The sequence below is a fragment of the Arvicanthis niloticus genome, chromosome X (genome assembly GCF_011762505.2).
Source record: "Arvicanthis niloticus isolate mArvNil1 chromosome X, mArvNil1.pat.X, whole genome shotgun sequence".
NCBI classification, from domain to species: domain Eukaryota; kingdom Metazoa; phylum Chordata; class Mammalia; order Rodentia; family Muridae; genus Arvicanthis; species Arvicanthis niloticus.
In genome coordinates, this window is record NC_047679.1 from 71,654,895 (window position 1) to 71,679,720 (window position 24,826).

Here is a 24,826-nt window from a genome sequence, read left to right on the forward strand (position 1 = left end):
AGGGGGCATGGGATAGGGGTTTTCTAATGGGGGAGAATGGGGAAAGGGGATGGCATCTGAAGTGTAAATAAAATATCTAATAAAAATGAAAAAAAAGAAATTCATGATTATAAATTTTAATGTTTGGGTGAAAGACTTGTAATTCAATTAACAATAAATCTTTACACAATGATTCATCCATTAATAAAAAATAAACTACTAGCCCCTATCTAGAAGTTCACCAAGAATTATCCCCTTAAAGAAAAAAAAAAAAAAAAAAAGAAGGAAAAAAAGACCTGAAAACTCAAAGGTATTAAGATGCTTACTTAGAAGTGGGACAAAAAGCCACATATTAGAAGAAAATACCTGTTTATCATACTCAGTATTGAGAAAATTACAAAAGGCTCAGATGCTTGGTGTCAAGAATCAGGGACAAAGATTTTATACATGTTTTAGGAATAAAAAAATTCAGTACTGGATGAGAAATTTTTGACAGTCAATGTCTGTTTGAATATTTACCACCTAAACAGATGGTGCTGATTTTCAAATAATCACATATCCGTACAAACAGAAGGGAACAATTAAATACCACATATTCGTGACTTGTCTGCAAAATTCATGCACTTTAGTTCATAAAGTCATAAAAATTATTTGCTACATTATTGATAAATTAAAATAATTTTCAAACTGTAGGAATCTTGCTGAGTAGTATTATCTGTAGATTTCAAAAATATATATTTAGTAAATTGCCTAAATCATACTAATTCAATATTTAAAATGTTATTTTTCAGTAGTATCATAATTCCACTAAGGTTTGATAAAATATGCATTATATTCCCACAATAAATCTCAAGCCAACATTTTAAATGTATGTCTTTCATGTATGCTGTAATTTATTTCTAAGTATAGCATAACATCTGACATTAAATGAAGAGTTATATGAATGTTTAGATACCATAATGTCAAACTTTCATCTTGCTTCTGAAACACATCAATTGACATTTATGATGTTTAGTAATCTGTGAAAAACAAGATGAAATTTTATAACATATTATTACTAGCTAAAGTAGAGTATTTCATAATTTCATATAAAAAAGAAATTGCTTTTGAATGTAATATCAAACATTTCTCCGTTAGGTCAGAAAAATACTTTTTCTAATATAATTAGTGTAGGTGCTATATTACAATGAACAAATGACAAATTGAAATCAGATTATGCCACATTGATAGAAATTTTAGGAAAATCCATATGTGGAATGTAAAATTTGAATTCAATTTCTTTTTTTTTTATTTAAAATATCTGTTTCAAGTTATACGTATGACCACAGATGAAATGGTTAGTGTACAAACTGGGACCAGAATATCAGATGATCAATGGGCTGAAATCAGTGGAATTTAGAAAACACACTTAACTCTGAAGTAGACAGACAGACAGACAGACAGACAGACAGAAGATTTTAAAGTACAACACAGTTTGATCATCATCACAATCAGAATCATATATCTTTGCTCTGATAGTGCTATATTCTAGGTTTGTAAAGTTTGTACCAAATTACTTTTGGCTCCATTAAATTTCCACTGTAATTAATAACATCAGAACAACCATGTCTCCATTCTAAAGTTTCTGTAGTGTGAAGTCATCTCTATTACCAAGGTCAGTGAATACAAAACATAATCTTGTGTCTTGCTGTCGCTCAAGAGAGCTAGTGTGGGGATGACTTTGATCAGCAGTCTCTCACAAAGGAATGGTACCTTCTCCACATTCAGCTTCAAAGCCTTGGTTTCAAGATGTCTTTGGCCAGAATTGCCAAATGTCTGTCTAGTATTTTACACCTGGATGTGGTGTCTCTGTAGAAATAGTAAACACCTTCTCATTCTCTTTGACTTTTTGAAAAAAGTCTCTCTCCTGATGATTTCTCTGTACTACACGTGCCTTTGTTTCTTCTACTAAGCCTTCCTGAACACTGCCAGTCTATCTTCTTTGAGAAGCTCCAGTTGATCTTCACCCATCTGACCCAGTTTCTAAATTTCAGAGTTCAAGTGATTTTTCACTAGCTTAGCAGCCTGGAGGAACTGGTTGTCTATGACTTCTGCAAAAATGCAGGTGAATCCATCTTTCACTTTTTTTGCCTTTTTTAAACTCTTTGTTTAGTTATTTTCTTTATTTACATTTCCAGCACCCCAGAGTTTCCAGGGACTAAACCACCAGCCAAAGAATAGGAGGGATCCATGGCGCCAGCTGTATACATAGCAGAGGATGGACTTATCTGGCATCAAAGGGAATGGAGGACCTTGGTCCTGTGAAGGCTCAATGCCCCAGTGTAGTAAAATGCTAGGCCACTATGCAGAAGTGGAAGGGGCAGGTAGTGGAGCACCCTTATAGAAGAAGAGGTAGGGGGTTGGAATAGGTGGTTTGAGCAGGGGAAACAGGGAAGGGGGATAACATTTAAAATGTAAATAAATAAAATAACCAATAAAATTTTTTAAGAAGAAAAAAATTTGTCCATATGATATATAGGTTTTCATCTATAAATTTGTACCCCAGTGGAAAGAACATCAATCTTCAAAAGTCTTCTATATGAGTGTACCTAGTGTAACTTGGGCCATATTGACATCTTCAAGAAACTAACTGATTCTGATTAGTAGATCTGGTCAGATGTCCGGTACCACCATAGTAAATGAACATAGCTCTAACTAGTTTTTTAGTTTGTATCTGAAAGAATGACAAAAATTATAAGTTTCTTAGATTGGAGATAGTCAGAGAGGAAGTTTACATTCATATCAAGTCTTGCAAATGAATTTGTTTGTTTTGTAGCCAAGACTGAAAATGTATGTGCTCACACTGACTTTAAATTTTTTTAATCCATCAGTATAACTCTCAAGTTCTGAAGTTCAGATGCATGGTACACCAAGTTTATATCATGATATTTACCATTTTTTAAATTTTTAAATGTTTTAATATTATAATATAATTACAATATTTTTGTTTCCGTTTCTTCCCTCCAAATCCTCTCACATACCTCTCCATGCTCTTTTTCAAATTTGCAGCATATTTTTAACTGCTATTTCATGCTTGCATACATTCTTAACTATAGCCCTCTCAGTCTTTATAATGGTATAATGTTACTTGAAAGCTTATTTTAATATTGAATCCAAATTGTGCCCAAAGACCTTAAAATTTCTGATGAAACTTTTCTGATTTATTTGCCATGCCTTCTCTGATTTTTTTCTCCAGTATACTTTCTTTTTTCATAAACTGTTCTTGGAGGTTTAGTTAATCTTGAACATTATTGTGAATAATTCTGTTTTACAGTATTACATATCATCTGAAATTTACCTAACCATATATAATAAAAGAACTTACATTGTCTCTCTGAAAACAGAGTTATTTACTTATTTTTTAAGAAAGGTTTTTTTTTTTTTTTTTTTTTAACCTTGGACTTGCTAATCTGAATTCACTAGAGAGTTCAGGATGGTCTCAAACCCCACAACTTCTTCCTTATGCCTCCATATATGGGAAGTTTTGTTGAGTATAATAGTTTGGGTTGGCATTTATGTTCTCTTAAGTTCTGTTTGACATTTGTCCAGGATCTTCTGGCTTTTATAGACTCGGGTGAGAAATCTGATGTAATTGTGATAGGTCTGCTTTTATATACTATTTGACCTTTTTCCCCATTAGTGCTTTTAATATTCTTTCTTTGGTTTTGTGCATTTGGTGTTTTGAATATTATGTGATGGAAAAAATTCTTTTCTGGTTCAGTCTATTTGGAGTTCTGTAGGCTTCTTGTATGTATTTATAGGCATCTCTTTCTTTAGGTTAGGGAAGTTTTCTTCATTAATTTTGTTGAAGATATTTACTGAGCCTTTAAGTTGTTAATCTTCATTCTCTTCTATACCCATTATCCTTAGGTTTCATCTTCTCATTGAGTCCTGAAATTCCTGGATGTTTTGCATTAGGAGCTTTTTGCATTTTCTTCAGCTATTGTATCAATGTTTTCTATGATACCTTTGGCACCTGAGATTCTCTTTTATCTGTTGTATTCTGTTGGTGATGCTTTCCTCAGGGTTCTGATCTTTTTCCTAGGTTTTCTATCTCCAGGGTTGTCTCCCATTGTGATTTATTTATTGTTTCTATTAATATTTATAGATCCTGGTAGTTGAACTTCCTTTAGGCATTGTGGGACTAGATTCAGAACCAATGCCTAAGTTCTACTCTGGGTACTGGTTCAGACCAGAAGGAACCAATGCTACTGGCTGTGCGACGTTTCCTGCATCCCTAGATCCTGGTGGTCCCAGTTACTCCTGTTGTTGGGGCAAACAATGTGACCTCTTCACCTATGATCTTGTGAGTGTTAGAGCACATGAGGGTGGACCTTCCTTTGGGTGTTGTGGGACTGGATGCAGAGCTAGCACCCATGTATGCTCAGAGCACTGGCTCAGATATATTATATTAAAATATAAGAAAATATTACCTGGAAGGCTTGTGTTTGAAAGCATAACACAGTATCATCAGTAGTATCAGAGACTGGTGCTTGACCATTGTCTCAAGTTGAAACAACCACTGTTTGTCCACTCCTTCAATCTCTGGTCCACATTTTTACCTGAATTTCTTGTAAACAGGACAATTTGTGGGACAAAAATGTGAGTTCATTTGTATCATTATCCTTCCACTGGGCATCCTGTCTGGCTAGAGAAGCTGGCCACTTCAGGTTCTATATTATGACTGCTACTAGTCTCAGCTAAAGTCACCCCCTTAGACTCCTGGGAGTCTGACCCCATATCAGGTCTCTGGCACTTTCTGAAGAAGCCCCCTATCCCTCTACTTATGCCAGAGGTACATTTTCATACTTTCTTCTGGTTCTCTCTCTTGTCTCTCCCCACAGCTAGTCCTTTACACACCCACACATGCTCTCACCATGCCCTCCTCTATCCAGTTTCTCACTTCATCTGTCTCCTATGACTATTGCATTCCCCTTTCTAAGCGAGATTCAAATATCCTCTCTTTTTCCTTCCCTATACTTTAGCTTCTTTGAGTTTGTGGAATGTAACTTGGGTATCCTCTACTTTATAGCTAATATCTAAAAGTAAGTGAATACATGCCATGCATTTCTTTTGAACCTCACTCAGGATAATACTTTCTAGTTTCTTACATGGCCTGCCAAATTCATGATATCCTGTTTTTTTAATACATAAATGATATTCCATTGTGTAAAAGAACCACATTTTCTGTATGCATTCTTTGGTTGAGGGGTATCTGGGTTGTTTCCAGTTTTTGGTTATCACAAATAAGCCTGCTATGAACATAATGGAGCACATGACCTTGTGTTATGGTGAAGCATCTTTTGAGTCCATGTCCAGGAACAATATTCTTGGGTCTTTAGGTAGAACTATTTCCAATTTTCCAAAATACATTCAGATTAAATTCTAGCATAGTTGTACAAGTTTGCATTCCCACCAACAATGGAGAAGTGTTTTTTTTTTTTTTTTTTTTTTTTTTTTTTTTTTTTTTTTTTTTTTCCCACATGCTCACCACAATATGATCTCCCTTCAGTTTTGGATCTTATCCATCCTAATGAGTGTAGGATTGAATCACAGAGGTGTTTTGATTTGCCTTTCCCTGATGATAAGGATGTTGAAGACTCCTTTTAGTGTTTATCAGCTATTTGAGATTCTTTTTTTTTTTTCTATTTGAGATTCTTATGTTGAGAATTCTGCTTAGCTTACTACCAAATTTTGGTTTACTCGTTTGTTGGTGTCTAACTTCTTGAGTTCTTTATATTTTGGATATTCATCATCTATTGGATGTAGGGTTGGTCAAGATCATGTCTCAATTTGCAGGCTGCCATTTTATTCTATTGACAGGACCCTTCACCATACAGAAGCTTTTCAGTTTCTTGGGGTCCTATTTATCCATAGTTGATCTTAGAGCCTAAACCTTTGGTGTTCTGTGCAGGAAATTGTCTTCTGTGCCAATGCATTAAAGGCTATTTTTCACTTTCTCTTCAATGAGATGTAGTGCATTTGATTTCATGTTGAGGTGTTTGAAAGACTTGAACTTTGGATTTGTTCAGGGTAATAAGTATGAATCTATTTTCATTATTCTATGTGGAGGCATCCAGTTAGACCACCACAATTTGTTGTAGATGTTTTCTTTGTTTCATTTTATGGTTTTGGCTTTTTGACAATGATCAAGTGTCTTAAGGTGTAAGGATTTATTTTGGGGTTCTCTATTTGAATCCATTGATAAGCCTGTCTGTATCAATACAAATATCATGAAGTTTTTACTAGCATTGCTCTGTATACAGCTTGAGATCAGGGAGGTGATACCCCTGGAAGTTCTGTTATTGAACACAATTATTATAGCTATCATAGATTACTTTTTTATATGATATTGAGAATTGTTCTTTCAAGGTCTGTAAAAAAAATTGGAATTTTGATTGGGACATTGAATCTGTACATTGATTTTTATAAAATAGCCATTTTCACTATGTTAATTCTATTAATCCAAAAGATGGGAGATCTTTCTGTTTTCAGATTTCTTCTTTAATTTGTTTTTACAGAGATTTGAAGTTCTTGTCATACAGGTCTTTCGCTTTATTGCTTAGAAAAACACTCAGGTATTTTATATTATTTGTGTCTATTGTGAAGGGTGTTGTGTCCTTTGTTTCTTTCTTAGTCCATTTATAATTTGTATAAAGGAAAGCTACTGATTTTTTTGATAATTTTGTACCCAGCCATTTTGCTGAGGGTGCTTATCAACTGTAGATGTTCTCTGGTTGAGTCTTTGGGGTTGCTTATGTATAATATCTTATTATTTATGAATAGTGATACTTTGAAATCGCTTTTCAACTTGTATCGACTTGATCTCCTTTAGTTGTCTTATTTCTCTAGTTAGAAATTTGATTTGTGCTTTGAAAAGATAGGGAGAGAGTGGACAGCCATACCTTGTCCATTTTAGTGGATTTCAAATGTCTCTTCATTTAATCTGATATTGGTTATTTGCTTGCTGTTTATTGATTTTCTTATATTTAAGTATGGGCCTTATATCACTGATCTCTCTAAGACTTTTAACATGAAGGGGAAATGGATTTTGTCAAAGGATTGTCAGAATCTAGTGATAAGATTGTGTGATTTATTTTTTATTCTATTTTATATATATTATTATGTTTATGGATTTTCATATATTGAACCTTTTATACATTCTTAGGATATAATGTATTTAATCACAGTGAATGATGTTTTTATTTATTTTTTAATTCGATTTCTAGGTATTTTATTGAGCATTTTTGCAAACAATTTTTATTAGACAAATTTAGCTGAAATTCTCTTTGTTGATTTTTTGTGTCATTTATTTTTCAAGGTGACTTTGCCTCATAGAATGTGTTTGGCAGTGTTTCTTCTGTTTGTACTTTGTGGAATAACTTGAGACATTTTTATATTAGTTGTCTCATAAAACTTTTCACTAAAAACATCTGGACAAGGACTTTTTTGGGGGGTTGTCAGAACTTAATGATTATTTCTATTTCTTTAGTGGTTATGGGGCTGTTTAGATAGATTATCTGATGTTAATGTAACTTTACTAAGAGGTATCTGTCTAGAAAGTCATCCATGTCATTTGTGTTTTCCAAGTGTGTAAAGTACAGGCTTTTGAAGTAAGACATTGATTTTTTTGAAAATCCTCAGTGTTTGTTGTTATGCTTCCCTTTCATTCTTGGTTTTGTTGATTTTATTACTGTCTCTCTGCTTTCTAGTTAGTTTGGATAAAGGTTTGTCTATCTTGTTGATTTTCTCAAAGTACTAGCTCTGAATTTTGATAATTCTTTGTATCACTCTATTTGTTTATACTTGATTGATTTCAGCCCTGATTTTGACTATTTCATGCTGTCTATTCCTCTTGGGTGTGTTCAATACTTTTTGTTTATGAGCTTTTAGGTATCCTATTAAGTTGCTAATATGAGATCTCTCAAACTTCTTTAAGAAGGCACTTACTGATATGGCCTTTTTTCTTCTTTTTTTTTCTTTCTTTTTTTTGTTTTGTTTTTTGAGACAGGGTTTTTCTGTGTCGCCCTGGCTGTGCTGGAGCTCACTCTGTAGACCAGGCTGGCCTCCAACTCAGAACTCTGCCTGCCTCTGCCTCCCAAATGCTGGGATTAAAGGCGTGTGTCACCACCACCCAGCATGGCCTTTTTTTTTTTTTCTTAGCACTGCTTTCATTGTGATCCATAAGTTTGGGTGTGCAGTCCCTCCATCTTCATTGAATTCAAAAAAAATTATTTATTTCTATCTTTATTTCTTCTTTTACTCAGGAGTCATTAATTATAGAGTTAATCAATCTCCATGAAGTTGTAGGCTTTCTCTTGTTTCTGTTCTTGTTGAAGTTCATCTTTAATAAATAGTGATTTGATAAAATGCAAAATGTTATTTGAATCTTCTTTCATCTGTTGAGGCTTGCTTTGTGACTGTGTATATGGACAATTTTAGAGAAGGTACTATTATATACTGAGAAGAAGATACGTTCTTTTGTGGTTGAGTGAAAGGTTCTGTAGACATTTGTTAAGTCTATTTGGTTAATATTATCTGTTACTTTCATTATTTCTCTGTTTTGATGATGTCCATTGGTGAGAGTAGGATGTTGGTGTCCACCACTATTAATGTGTGGGATTAGATGTTTGATGTAAGCTTTAGTGATGTTTCTTTTATGACTGTGGATGCCCTTGTATTTGTGGCATAGGTGTTCATAATTGACATGTCATCTTAGTGGATTTGTCCTTTATTGAATATGAACTCTCCTGCTCTTATTTTGCTTACTTTGGGTATAAATCTATTTAATTCGATCTGAGAATCACTTCTACATCTTGTTTCTTGGGTCTATTTGTTTGGTAAATCTTTTTCTAGTCCTTTACTCTGAGATGGTATTTATCTTTGTTACTGAAGTATATTTATTGTATTCTGCATAATGATGGGTCATGTTTATACATCTACTCTGTTATCCAATGTCTTTTTATTGGTGAATTCTGTACATTGAGGCTGAGAGATGTTAATGACCAATGACTGTTCATTCTTGTTATTTTGATGTTGGTGCTGTTAGTGTGTGTGCGAGTTTCTCTTCTTTTGGTTATGCTCTGAGATAGCTAATTTATTGTGTTTTCTTGGCTGAACTTAAGCTCCCTGGGTTGACGTTTTCTTTCAAGTATTTACTGTAAGGCCAGATTTGTAATGTAATACCTCGTTTTCTCCAACTCTGGTGATGGAAAATTTTACTATGTATAGTCTGGGCTTGCATTTTTGATCTCTTATGTTTTGTGAGACATCTGTCCAGGCTCTTTTGTCTTTAGAATCTTGGTTGAGAAATGATGTGTAATTCTGATAGGTCTGCTTTATATGTTACTTAATCTTTTTCCCTTGCAATTATAATATTCATTTTTTTTGTTCTGTAGATTTGGTGTTTTAATTATTATATGGCAGAAGGAATTTATTTTCTGGTTCATTTTATTTCTTCTTCTGTAAGCTTCTTGTATATTTATAGACATCTCTTTCTTTAAGTTTGGAAGTTTTCACTTTAATTTTGTTGAAGATAATTTCTGGCACTTTGAGCTGGGAATGTTCTTCTATTCTATTATTTTTAGGTTTGGTCTTTCATAGGATCCCAAATTTGCTGAATGTTTTATGTTTTGTTTTTCAGTTTTGTCATCTTCTTTGAAGTATGTATCAGTATCTTTTATTGTATCTTCTACACATGAGATTCTCTCTTATTTCTCTAGTATTCTGTTGGTGATGTTTGGATCTTTAGTTCCTGTTCTCTTACCTGGATTTTCTACCTCCAGGTTTGCTTCCATTTGCGTGTTCTTTATTGAGTCTATTTGCAATTTCAGGTCTTCAACAGTTTTATTTACTTCACCTGTTTGACTGTATTTTCCTGCATTTATTAGATTTATTGGTTTCATCTTTAAAGCAACCTATCATCTTCATAAGATAGAATTCAGTGTCTTAGTCTTACTCTTCATATTTCTTACATAATTCGGGGCTTGCTGCAGTAGGATACCTGGCTTCTAACAGTGCCATATTTCAATGGCTCTTTGGATTATGTTCTGAACTTTGCCTTTATCCATCTAGTTATCTGGCCTTGTTGTCTATAATAGTAGCAGATCTCTGGGACTATAGGTAGATCTGGTAGTCCTATTTGTCTCAGTTGGCAGTAAGCCTCCTGGGAGGCTGGCAGAGCCCAGGAAGTAGAGTATGGATCTGTGATTACAGGTAGTGATGTGAATCAGAAGATGAAACACAGAAAGGAAGGGGCAGACATCAGGGCTGGTAGGCTTGTCATGTACCCAAAAGGTAGGGCATTGTTGCATGTGAATCTAACATGTTTTCTGGGTTGGCAGCAGGCATCCTGGGATGGAGGAAGAGCTATGACCACAAGGAGGAATGTGCAGATCCAAAATTTCAGATAGAGATGTAGTCATTTATATTTTGTTGTTATTTGACCCCATTTAAAACTTTCTGTCTCTCTTTTTCTAGTTTCCCTTCTAAATAAAAGTTATTTTTCTGCTGAGGTATTCCAGGAATTTTATATGTCATCAAGACATCATTAATACTCCCCTTTCTGCTTTTAATAATCCATTTTCTAATTAGGAGACATACATCTACATTCACATTCACAAATATGTGTACATAAATAAATAACAAGTTCTAGGATGCACACATAAGAAAACATGTATTAGTTTTTCTGACACTGGGTGATATTTAACAGCTCAATCAATTTTCATGGAATCATTATACCTATTATTATAGGAATAAATTAACCCATTCACATACAGTAATTTTTATCCATTTATCTGTTGATAGGTATATAGACTTTGTCTATTTCTTATGTACTTTAAATAGAGCAACAATTAGAAGTATTAGTACCTCTCTGGTGGGATGTAAATTTCTTTAGATCTTTACCCAAGAAAAAATGTTTCTGTTTAGAAAGAATTCTAATGAGTTTTTGTGTAATTTGCAAATTTTATCATTTTACTTATTGATAAATATGAATGAAAATAAAGAAAACTATAATATTATTCTTGAAATAGTTCTTTTTATTTAATTAACTTTGTTCACTTTACAACACAATATCAGCCCTTCTTTTCCTCCAGTTACCCCCTCTTACAAGTCCTCCTCCCATTTGACTGTTCCCTTCATTTTTGAGAAGGAAACACTACTCTGTGTGTTAAGCCCTGACTAATACCCTTTGCTCACACTTTCATTCCCTGATGTACTAGGAGTATCTTCTTCCACCAAGAACAGGAAAGAAGGTCCAATTAGGGGTGTAAAACTCACAGGCAGGCAAGTAGACAGGCAAAATGATCAGAGATATCTCCTGTCTAGTTGTTGGGGAAACTACATGAAGAACAAGCTGTTCATCTTCTACATAAGTGCAGGGGCTCTAGGTCCAGTCCATGATCATGCTTTGGCTGGTGAGTCAGTCTGAGCATTCCTGTCTGTCCTGATTAGTTAACCCTGTTGATCTTCCTGTGGAGTCCCAGTCCTCTGTGGGTTCCTTAATACTTCTTTCAAGTCATCAGTAAGAATCCCTGAGCTCCCTGTAATATTTAATTGTTGGTCTTTGCATCTCCCCATTCTAAGTCTCTGGCACTTCGTAGAGATTGCCAACAACGCCCCCTCAACACACACCCCAGATCTCCCTCCTCTCTATGCTTCTCTTTCTACGTATGACCTTATCTCCTTGACACCAGTATACTCCCAGTCCCTTATTCCACCCCAGTTTCCTCTTCCTATCAAATGGTGTCTATTTTGTTTCCCCTTTTGAGAAAGATTCAAATATCCTGCCTTGGTTCCTCCTTGTTATTTTACTTTTTTGGGTCAGTTGATTACAGAATCATTATCCTGTATTTTATGACTAATATGTACTTATAAGTGAGTACCTACCACACATGCTCTTTTCCATTTAGGTTACCTTACTCAGGATGATATTTTCTAGTTTCATCCATTTGACTGTGAAATTCATTATATTCATGTCTTTAATGGCTGAATAGTATAAAATTGTATCAATATTTCACATTTTCTGTATCCAGTCTTCTGTTGAGAGACACCTAGGTTGCTTCCAGTTTCTGGCTATTATGAATAAAGCTGTAATGAACATAGTTGAGCAAGTGTCATGGTTGGATGTTAGAACATCTTTTGGTCATATTCCCAGGAGTGATATAGCTGGGTCTTGGGGGTGAACTATTCCCAGTCTCCTGAGAATCACACAAATTGATTTCCAGAGTAGATGTACAAGTTTGCTTTCCAAACAGCAGTAGAGGAGTGCTCTCCTTGTTCCACAACCTTATCAGCATGTGCTGTCCTTTGTGTGTTTGACCTTAGTCATTCTGATGGTTGTATGGTAGAATCTCAGAGCCATTTTGATGTATATTTGTGTAATGAATAAAGGATATTGAGTATTTCTATAGGTACTTCTTGGACATTTGAGATTGCTCTGTTGTTAATTCTCTGTCTAGCTCTGTTCTCTATTTATTAACCATGTTATTTGGACTGTTGATATCTAACTTCTAACTTCAAATACTTTTAATATAAGCAAATGAATAAAATAAACATATAGTAAATATTAATCACCCACCTAAAAGATTATCCAAAATTGATAGTATGATATTATTCAAAATAGTATAGCAGTATATTTACATGGAAGTCAATCTTTATTTTATAGCATATTTGCTATGGTGGATACACAGTTTTACAATCCATTTGGTTCAAAAGACATGTGAGTTCAAACAATAATTTTTCCTCATCTCAAAAAATAGAAACTGGCTGCTAAATAATTTTTTAGTTAATAGAATGACAATTCACATATTCTTAAATACTAGGCCTAGAAAACCTTAAAGAATTGTTTATGCTTGAATGATAGCTATTCCTAATTTTGATGAACGTAAAGAATATATTTTCATGCTTTTCACTACATAAATCTGCACACAGAAAATAATTTTAAGATCAAACCCTTCTGACCATCTGATATCATCCCTTCTATGGCATATCTAACCTTTTCTCAGCCAAGTCTTAAACATTTTGCACCAGAGCCAAACACCTTATTCGCTTCATGCTAGATTACAACATCTAGCATGAGTTCTGAACTGAGCAACTTAGTCAATTTTATGTTAGCATCATCAGGCTTTGTTCAAGTATCCTGAACCACAATTTATAGGCTGTGGACAAAAAAAGAACATATATACATATTTTAAATTGTGAGACAAATCCGCAGCAGCAGACTTGCAGCTGGAAGTCCTCCACACCTGTCACAGGTCGGCAGGCCACAATAGACACAAGGAAGTTCATGGGTTTCAAAAGTTTATTGTCCCTGGCAAATGTTGATGGTGTGTGTACCCCCCACCAGTTAAGCCAGGGGGAGCTGGTTTAAATAGGGAGGAGGAAAAGAGGTGGGACTTGGAAGGAATAACTTAATTTATGGATGGTGCAGGTTAAATGGAGATGTGGACTACATGTAGGAGCCTGTAATCTGGGGGCATGGCTGAACACCTGCCGTTTCTCCTTGGAGTCTTAGGGTTCCAGGCCAATGCTCACCCAAGAACCAAGACATCCTTCCATGGCCCGACATCCCACTCTCTTTTCTTTCAGTAAAGGATGGGCATGTCTACATCATCTATAGTCTGCAAGGTGCAGGTTAATGGAGATGTAGACCATGTGTCAAGAGTCTGGAATCTGGAGGTGTGGTGAGATATGTGCCTTCCCTACCCAGGGGTCACCTTTACAGTCGTACTTCCCACTCTCTTCTAGTGAACATTTTCGGTGAGTAAGTCAAAAGAAAACAATATGCAGGCAGGAGGATGCAGCATAATTAAGCCATAGGGTAAAGGAAATTGTGGGTGAGGTTTGGAAGGCAGGGATTTATTGAATCAATTAAATACAGATTGTACAGTTTGAGGGTATTAGCATCTAATGAATCTAGATAGACATTGTTTTCCTTACTAACATGTAACTTCAGCTATGTGACTTTGGCAAAAGAGTTCATATGCAGCTGGAATCCAGGTCTGGATCTGTCTGTAGGACTCAGTGAGCATCTCTGGATCTTAGAATACATCTCTGAAGTCTGCAGTCAGATGAGGTGGCTGAGAGAATGTAGTTTGACATCTCAGGCAGGTTCTAGAAGATGGTGCTGTCTCTGGATCTACATCAGAAGGGATGGCTGGGAGAAGGCAGCTTGGTGTCTCAGTCAGATTTTAGGAGGCGGCACGAACTCTGTTGGATCTGTGGGTATAATCACAGGGAAGCAGCATCCCAGTGGGGAGATGCCTGCAAAGGCTGAATATTGAGCACTAAATCACTTGGGAGCAAGCAAATCATAGTCTGTCATTAAGATACTGGAAAGGCAAAGGTGTTTGAGGAAATTTTAGTCTTGGAAGGTATCTTTGAGTCTGTTTTTGGATGACTAAGGGAGAAAAACAGTGTTAATTATGTATCTGGGATAGTCAGCATCATTTTGTCTATAAAGGAAATTAGTTGTTAATTAAGACTTGAGAAATGGTGATCAGCATGATGATTTTACCTGTGGAAGTAGATTAGATGGCTTTTGAACCTTGAAGAAATCTTAAAAGTTGAAAAAACAATGTTGGACACATATCACGAGTATTAGAGAGAAAAGGAAGCATTAAAACAAAAAGCGAAAAATTTTTGGTGGAAAATTATGGACATTGTTGTTTTATAAGTTCCTTTTAGGGAGAAAAGGAAACATTTAAATAAAAGCAAGAACATTTTGGGTTAAGTGTCTCAGGTGTGCTTCTTCAAGGGGGAGGAGCTTGCGCTGCCATGTGGCCTCTGGGTGCACTAGCAGGGCATTTCCCCTTTGTTTTTCTTAGCCAGTAAATCTTAAATGTAAAGAAAGAGAAGAAAGGCCAACTTTGAAGAAATACTCAAAGCAAGAAACATTGGGGCTTGATAGGAGAGTCAGGAGTCTCAAAGCAAAAAGGAAACTTTACAGGTGCTGCTTTAGGCAAGCAGTTGAACTAACTTGTCACATTAATGATGGAGGGGGAGGGGAAAAGCCTACACTGGCAGGCAGAAAACAAGAAAGAGTGACTCCTGGTGGAAGGGCAAAAAGTGGGGCTTAAGTAATTGCCACCATTTTGCCCTTGAGCTGGAGAACATGTGGAGAGAAGGAGAGGGGAGAGAGGACAAAGGGAGACTTGACTAGTCTTGTGAACTAGGCAGGAATTAGTGGTAGCTGAGAATCAGAGAAAAGAACATGAGAGCCAGGAACATGAGAAAACATGAAATGGGAGGGGGGGCAGAGAGAAACTTGCCTAGTCTTGTGAACTAGGCTGTAGTTACTCAGGGTTTCATGGAGAGAAGTTTTACAGGCGCCAGTGTGGGGGAGTCATTCTTGGAGCTGGCTTTGTCTGCATTCTACCACCTGTAGGGAACTACGTAGGCCCATGAACAGGCACATGCTGGTGTGAGTCTGTTGTGTTGTAGGTTCATGTGTTTGCCACAATGTGGTAGCCTGGGATTGCAGCTCAGCATGGCAGGAGTGCATGGAATCTTGGCTGAGTTTATTCCCGCCTGGATTGGGGAATTCTCACTCAGTCTGGTTCCAGGGGGATGGTGCAGAGCTCTTGAACTGGAAATCCCTGGGCCCAGAGGTGGCCAGGGACTGACTAGTCTCAAGCCCTTGGGCTCTCAGACTCTGCTGAGAGGCTGTGGAAGGACCAAGACTGGGGGCATGTGGGTGCATGACAGGCTGGACCACACCCAAGAGAAATGCGGTGGGGGGAGAAGAAAGAGGCCCTGGCAGCACCCTACGGGAGAGACTCGGTTACTGTACTTGCTTAGCAGACTCAGAGGCCCCAGTTCTTATAGTTCCATGTTGGTTGCTCCATTATGTCTGTAAAATTGCAGTGGGAGTGGACCGTTGGGCAGGTTTCAGGGATGTCCTCCATGCTGGCCACAAGATGGCAGGCCCCAATAGACACAAGGGAGTTCATGAGTTCCAGAAATTTATTGTCCATGGCAAATGTAGATGGTTTGTGCACCCCCTGTCCCCAGTTAAGCCAGAGGGAGCTGGTTTAAATAGGGAGGGGAAAAAGAGGAGGAATTGGGAAGGAATAGCTTAATTTAGCTACATCTCCCAGCCTTTAGGTAACTCATGAATATGGAAAACTTGAGGCTGAGGCCTGTAGCCACACACCAACTCCCTTGGAGTCTCAGGGTTCCAGGCCTATGCCCACCCAAGAACCAAGACATCCTTCCATGGCCCGACATTAAATACTTTTATATTGCCTTGATAAAACCCTATGACCAAGGCAACATTTAAAAGAAATCATTTAGTTTGGGTTCATAGTTCCAGAAGTTTGTAAAGTCCATGCACATAATGACAGGGAGCATAACCACAGATAGGTAGGTATAGTGCTAAGGCAGTAGATGAGAACTTCCAAGTTTTAAGACAATTACAAGACAGAAAGAGAGAGACATGGGAAAAATGAGATGGAATTTTAAAACCTCAAAGCACTTCACCAGTGACATACCTACTCCAACAAGGACACATCTTCTAATCATTCCTAAACAGTTTTACTAACTACAGGCCAAACATTCAAATATATAAACCAATGGGTGACCTACTAATTCAAACCATTGTATTTTACTCTCTGTCCCTCATAGGCCAGTAGACATATCATAATGTAAAATAAATTAAATTTAACTAGAAAATCCCCATAGTTTTTCATAGTTGCAATACAGTTCAAACATTCAAATTCCAAAATACCTTCGGAAACTCAGGGAAACTTTTTAAGAGTAACCTTCCATAAAATCAAAATACAAATATGTAGATACTAAAATCAGAGCCTCTCAAATCAAGATTGTGTAGTTCATGAGCACTCAGAAGAAACAATTAGCTTTTAGAGGAAATAATTTGTGTTCCTTCAGTAATCCCTAAATTATTTGCTATTATTATAAAACAATAAAAATGGCATTTTAAAGACTATAAAGACTACAGAGTATACACTGGAACTGACAATGGAGCTTTGGAAAAGTTTCATAACAAATGTTCACTATCAACTATTAGTGTGCTTGTTCTGTGACAGATCTTGTCATTTTTCTTGGCATTTATAATTATTCATCAGAGATGACATTATGAACCCCTGATTGATAAAAGCTTCATGATTTATCACTAACTCTGCCAGACTTAAAAGAAGTCTATTTTCTTGACATTAAAAAACTATCTCAGTTCTAGGTGTCTCTAATCAGCCTATAAGGATTTGGCTCCCAGTACCTAACAGGGATGACATTAGCTAAAATATCCAAAGAAAGAACCTGTAGAGAACACATCCAGAGGTTAGGCATCTCCCACAGTTGAGGATTGAGACCACCCATCTATCTAAAAATAATATTAACCTAGAATTGCTCCTGTCTAAAGTAAATACAGAGAAAAAGAGTGGGGCAGAGATTGAAGGAAAGAACTTCCAGACACTGCTCCACTTGGGAATCCATCACATATGCAAACACCAAATCCAGAAATTATTGCTGATGCCAAAACTCATAGAGAGTGGCAACATTCAGAGATATAGTCTTGTTCGATGAAGTATGTCACTGGAGGTGGGTTTTGAAGTCTCAGATATTCAAGGCTCACCTATTGTACCTATTCGACCCTGCTGCCTGCTGATCCAAATGTAGAATGTTTAGGTACTTCTCAATCACCATGTCTGCCTGTATTCCACCACGCTTCCTGCCATGTTGATAACAAACTAAAACTAAGAAACTCTAAGCCATCCCCAATTAATTATTTTCTTTTGTAAGATTTGATATGTTTCTCCATCATCTGTCCAACCACACAGAAGCCAAGAGGCATGCTCATGTATCCTGTGTTCATGACCAAAGGGCAGGTTCACCTGCAACCTTCACATCCAGGGCCAGCTCTATTGTGCTGACCAGGTAAGTTTACAGGGTCCATTTTGCTTAGTGTATCAACAAATGGAGAGCAGGGCTAGGTTTCCTGCTCTATAACTCCAGGGCCAGCTTATCATCCCATTTTAGGTGGCAATAAGTGAGAGTAGTGGAGGTCATTTCTTTATCCACTATGGTGCCATAAGTTGAGAAGCAGAGATAGCGCTCCCATGCTCATACTATTGGGTCCAGCTCACCTTTATATTCAGCTCACTCATCCTTCACTATCTCTGGCAAGGAGTAGAGCTGTTCACAGGATTATGAGAGTAGGAATGCTTTTTGTGTCCCTCATTAGCTGAAACACTCCAGAGAGTACATCATTTATCTCACCTGAGCTGTATGGTAGAGCTGGTCCTGGTTGGGGCCTGCCAAAATGCTGCTGTCGTAGAAAAGTTCACAAGTTTCAGAAACCCACCCTCGAGACCATGCATGGACCATCATTTTCCCTACATACAATGGATGATGTCTTTAGCATATATGACCTAACTCTTGTAAGGCAAACATTGGCAATAAACACAACCTGTATTGTTGGGGAATCTATTGAACCCTCTGAACAACTTTAAATAGCTTTCTCTCTTTTATGTGGTTTTCTAATGAAAAGAATTATCTATGACTTATGGAAGTCCATAAAATCTACTCTCCAATGGAGACTCACCTAAGAGGGTTTAGGGCAACTGGAAAACTGAATAAAGGTTAAGTTTTCACCATCTGTATACTAACTGGAATTGTAATACTAACATATATTCACTAGATGTATTTGTTATTTCAAAGGCTTACTGCCAAATAAGCTCACCCTTTCTCATGTTTTCTTAACTCCGGCTGGCTGGTTCAACTTAGCTCTTCTGGTCCAAACTCCTCTCCAAGTTGACTGATTAAATCAAGGTTCCCTCATCTTCTCATTGAACTACTCTAACTGGCATGAAACTAATTCTACTAATTTGTTCTAATCTTCTGGGTTCGTCTAATTCTGTGACTTCAACTGCCTCTTCTTGAACTCAAGAAGGAGCTTATTTACACTTAACTACACTCACTGCACTGACTCCCAACTGACTGAACTGATTTTTCCTGCATTGCTCTTCAATAGCCTTTCTCCTGAGTGTTGAATATATCCTATCTCTGACACATTCTGTCAAATATTTCTCTAATTTTTCACATCCCCCCTTAATTAGACATCACTGTTTGCAATTAGAAGTGTATACAAAAGGATTCCACTCACAGGTATTAAAGGTATTTACTAAGGGTGAGTCTAAATGACAACAAAAACACACGTCTTTGGATGTGATCAGAAGAGTCATGTTGCTGGATTAAAATTCTTCTACATATTTAAATATTTTATTTCTCTCTCCTCATATTCTTACCTGTGCAAAAATTAAACATCTTTTACAAATCCTCTCCTGCTTGCCAATATTTTCCCATAATCAAACCAAAAGACCTAATGACCAAGCCCATTCTACATATACTTAATTTACTAAATCACAATTATTTAAATCTTACCAGATTCAAACATTATATGGATTACATAGAGAGAGAAAATTTTGCAAGACATGCATGCTTGACCTACTGAGTTTAGTTGCTGCTGGGTAATAAATGAACACATAAAGTATACCATTTTTGTGTATAATCAGTGGAGAATTTGAAATAGAAATTGAGAAAATGATATAATTTGTAATAAAATCTTCAATAATAATTAAATTAAATAAGTAAGCAAACTTCAGATCAATAGTTAATAAGCATATACAATAAAACCTTTAACTACATCACTTTACTAAACTAAAAAAGATAAACTACATGGGTAGACATTTCATATCCATGGGTTATAAACATTATCCTCATTCAAATGACATTAGTATAACTATGTAATATAACCTACATATCCAGAGCAACAACAGTCAGAAATGTCACTTTTGTCATATTCAAATTCACATGAAATTACAGGTTAACTTAAATTTCAGTAAAATATTTTTATGAAGAAGAACATTGTTAGGAGATTGGTAATTTACAAAGCTATAAACATCAAAGTCATATATGATTAGGAAGAAAATAAGCATATATGCCAAAGAAATTACACCAATAGTATATAAAATAATAATCTTTGTTGATAGATATTTAATTTTTAAAAAAACATATTAAGACAACTTTATGGAAGAAAGACTGTCTTGACCTGAGAAAGTTTAATTTGTAGTTTTATCATTTATGACTACCATTACAAATATTTCATAATTATTCTTCATCTCATTCACCATAAAATTTCCTTTTTTAGACCGTACCATCTTCTTATTGATTTCATTCCTTTTTCTAATCAATCGTCTTTATACATCCCTCCTACTGTTTGAAACTAGTGAATTTTATTTAGAATTCTTAATAGTAATATGGCCAACTTACCAGTGGCAATGCCACTGTAGGAAACATCTCTTTTTAAAAGTATTTAAATTTACTTAATGAGATTTATATTTTATACTTTTTTCTTTCATGTCTTTCAAGAAAAATTTTTATATACGCATTTTTTAACTCATTCAAATTCATGACCTCTTTTTTATTAATTGTAATTTCATGAGTATATTTATACATATATATTCCAAGGTATAATCTGCTTTATGTGGATAATGCTTCTTGTATGTTTTCAGAGTTGACAACAGGTATTTTCTTCTCACAATAAGACTATTTTTTCTACTATCAGTATTCCTTTGTTACTTTTGTATGGTTGAGTCCTTTTGGACTATTCCCAATCCATTTTGGCATGTCTGTATGGCAATGGACTATGCCAGAAAACCTGGTAAGATTCATCTTGGTAGGAATCCCCAGAACCCATAAAAGGATGGCATCTGCTTCTGACTAGTCTCCAATCATGTTACTGCAGCACTCCATAGAGAAGATTGTGACCATCAGTCCACATAGGGGGAACACCCCCAAGCCTCTCCACAGGTAGATGAGCCATCCCTAAAATCTCAGACTAAGCCAATAGAAAGATCTGCTGTCAGACTCCAACCAACCCCAAAAATGTATATAAGATCCTATCCAGAAAGAATAAAGGTATGTGAAAATTACTCCTGAGAGCATCTGTTCTAGAAGAACTGCAACACCCCCTAGGGTAGAGAACACTCTCTTGAAGCTTTCACCACAGAAAGCTCCTCTGCACCCTGCTTGATATCTGAGACCCCACTGGAGGTTGGGCTCTGCACAGTACAGATCTAGGAGCAACAGCAGCAGGAGCAGCAGCACCAACAAAGCAGCAATGGCACCTGTTGTACATTCATTTCCCTGCTAGTAGCCACTCCTTTGCTTGAATGCTCCCACCAGGTCAGAGATCTCTGCAGGTAAAGTCTGGCACACAGACAGGTACATGTCCACTTTTAGTAATAGTCAAAATATTTTTTATAAAACAGATTACAATATTTTATTGTAACAAAAAGGATGCAAATTTTTACAACATCACTTCTTTATATTGAAACTTAAGATAACATTCTTTTTAATGGATATACTTTTATATATGTTTTATAATATTTTTTTCATTTTAATCATATTTTTCATTATTTTGAGATTATAATATAAATATATAATGTCCCCTTTCCCTTTACTCTTACCAAACTCTCCCATATACCTTTCATTGCTTTTTTTAAATTCATAATTTCTTTTCCATAAAGTTTTGTTAAATGTATAAACATACACGCATAAACACAATACACTTATTTTCTGTGGCTTTTTTTCTGATGTTTTCTGAAACTTAGCTACAGGAACTTGGATGTAGATTTATCCATTAGGTTTGGACTCCCTACAATCTGCTGATCTCTGTATTGTTTTTAGTAGTGATAAACTCTATTAGCTATAAAGAGAAGCTTATTTGGTGAGGTTTGGTAGCTATAACTAACTACCCAGGAAAGTTTACTTCCCCAGTGAAAACACGAGGAATCCCAATAGCAACCATTAAGAAAAGATGCACAGTGAAACCTTTCCCCATGGCAACAACAACTGCCTCAAGGAGGACTGGAATCTTGTGAGTTCTTTTCCCTTTTGTGATGAAATGCTTACTGAGAGCTCTGTCTCTTGAAGGTTTTATGCCAATACCTAGAGTCCAACTGTAGCCCTGTTTTGTGGGAAACACAGGATTTTATATATTCTACTTCTTACATTGTTTATGACATGTAACCACTTCTTTAGGTTATTGATAAGACTCCTCCCTACTGATTCCATTAGTCTTGGCCAACTCTCCCAATATGTAAACAAAAAAGACACTAGTGAAAATCAGATGTATTTGATGTGCCAACATTGAAAAAGGAATCAATAAACATTTATATTAACCATAAAATGATCTACTGGATACACACAAAGGAATGATTGTGGCAACATTCAAGAAAAATTCATGTTATTGAGCAGTCCTGCTCTAGGTGTGATCAAGTTGATAATTTTTTCAATTCTAATAAATATAAGGTGACTTCAAGAAATCCTTATTACTATCATATCTTAAGAAGAGTCAATACAGTTCTCAAAGATGATCACTTCTGTTCGCCTTGCCTTGATGTAGTATTTTCCCTCACTGGGGGCTGATCTCTCTGGGAATGTTTAATTTTCCTAGAATTTAAGGTAGCTGTAAGAATGTGAAAATATTTTTCTCTATGTTTTCTCCATTGAAAGGGGATGAAATAGTGTAGATCCTCCTTGATTGTTTAATAAACTGACCTGTAGACAAAAGTTGGTGAACCAAAGTAAAAGAGACATCCAAATGAAAGGAAAGCACCCAAACTTTTACCTTGCATTTATTTACCATCTATATGTAAGTAAGACATGTGTATACTTTGGTTAACGTTAATTTTAAGTGATTTACTTCAAAAGGTGATTATAAAGGTTAATATTCATATGTAAATTAATGAATTAGGAGACAAGTCATACCAAAAATACAGAGTAGCTTAATGTTTGATTAAAAAATATATATATAGTAAGTGGCAAATGTACTGAAGATGAAAGAGAAACAAGAGACCAAATAACACCAAGGTCATATGATATAGCTTGACTTATATGATCTTATATTTACCAAAATATGCTTTTTGTACAGTACATATTATTTCTAAAATTTGTTAAATGTATATATAATAAAATATATAGATTTTACATGAAAGTTATGCCATTAGGCTGACAATGGTACACATCAGAACCCTAGACTAACACAATCCTAGGTACAAAGGCATGAGAAACCACATTTCTAAGGTTTAATAGAGTAGTCAAAACACTACAAACTAGTAATATTGTGTAGCAGGATATTTTTCTGTTACATTGTGTTTGCAATAGAGCTCAGTGGTTGGGCAGTAGAAGAGGTAGGCAGAGTGAGGAGTTAGGAGGAAAAGGGGGTGAGGAGATAGAGAAGGAGGAGAGCTAGCAACCATGGGGCAAGATGGATGGGTTGAAAGCAGTCCTGGCTAACAATTTATATTTAAATATTAGACATTTGGCAGCAATTCTAATTGTGTGGGCATCTTGTTAATTGAGCATTTCCAAATATATAAATCCATTAGATAATCTTTAAGTTTTAAGAGTCTTCATTCTACCAGCATGAAAGATATCATCTGGGGCTCAGCAGATCTTTGTTGAGGCAACATGGTAGAATGGCAGAGCCAGCTATCACACTGGTGTCTCTTGTGTTTAGCTCTGGTGTACTTGTTCTCAGGCCAATTTTAGTGTGGGATCATGGCAGGCGACCCAGATAGTTAGTAGAGCCAGACAGCTCCACAGCTATTTTAAACTTCACCCATTACAAATGGCATACCAACTTCAGACACAAATTCACTAGAAATTTAAGATTATTTACCTGACAGTTATAGTTGTATTTCTTTTAAAGTGAATGAATGAGTAGCTCTGAGATTAGTCACCTGTCTCCATTGCAGGAACTCTGAACAAAGAAACTGCTTGCGGACAGAGGTCCACCTGCTGTGAGAAATTGCACAAAGATTTTTGTTACGAAAAGAATCAAGTAACCTACTTTTAGGGCAGAAAGATTATTTGCTTTTAGGAAAAAACTATAAACAGATATGTCTGAATCACATGGGGATTTTCGCCTACTGTTCTGAAGTAAGATAGGGAAAATTGTCACTGACTCCAGGAAGAGAGTGCAGTGATAATCATTACCTTCTTTGATCAGGTAATAAAATTTGTCTGTGGCTCCTGGTGGAGAGATCTACAGATAGATAAATAACTAGAAGACGGCTCTAGACAGAGAGCCAAACAGATAGATGGTATAACTATAGGATGCTCTAAACAGAGAGCTGAATAGATAGAAATGTGAATCAGTTATGATGATGGTATAAAATATGTTGTTTTAATATGCCTCACAGGATACTCTGTTAATGTGGGCCCCACAGAAATCTTTTCTTTCTTTCTTTCTTTCTTTCTTTCTTTCTTTCTTTCTTTCTTTCTTTCTTTCTTTTTAGTTTCTTTTTTATTCAAGATAGGTTTATCTGTGTAGCCCTGGCTGTCCTGGAACTCACTCTGTAGACCAGGCTGGCCTGGAACTCAAGAATCCACCTTCCTTTGCCTCCCAAGTGCTGGGATTACAGGCGTGTGCCACAACTGCCTGGTGAAATCTTGGGTTTTATCCTGCTTGGCAAAAATAATAAAGGCCTAAAAATAAGCAAATACAGCACTTTAGTTACTTCATTTAGTTTAGATTGATTTAACTTTGAAAATGGGTGTGATTTTGAGTTGTGTAGTTGTATTTTTCATCTGGAAAAAAGGTCAATATAAAAGTTTTTCTAGTTACTGTCTCAAGGATATGTTGATTTAGAAAAACGATTTTGTCACTGTGTTTTTAGAAAAGGTGATTGAGGAATTTATACCCTCCAGATTTGTATGGATTAGACATGACAGAGGTAGTCTTCCAGAAGACTAGTTCTAGAGTAGCAAATGAAAATTTATC

The 24,826-nt window shown here is 36.0% G+C and overlaps 1 pseudogene; it reads right to left on the minus strand.

The window, feature by feature from the left end:
• Positions 1 to 1,387: 1,387 nt before the first annotated feature.
• On the minus strand, positions 1,388 to 18,366 carry LOC117695023 (thioredoxin domain-containing protein 9 pseudogene; annotated as a pseudogene).
• Positions 18,367 to 24,826: the final 6,460 nt, after the last annotated feature.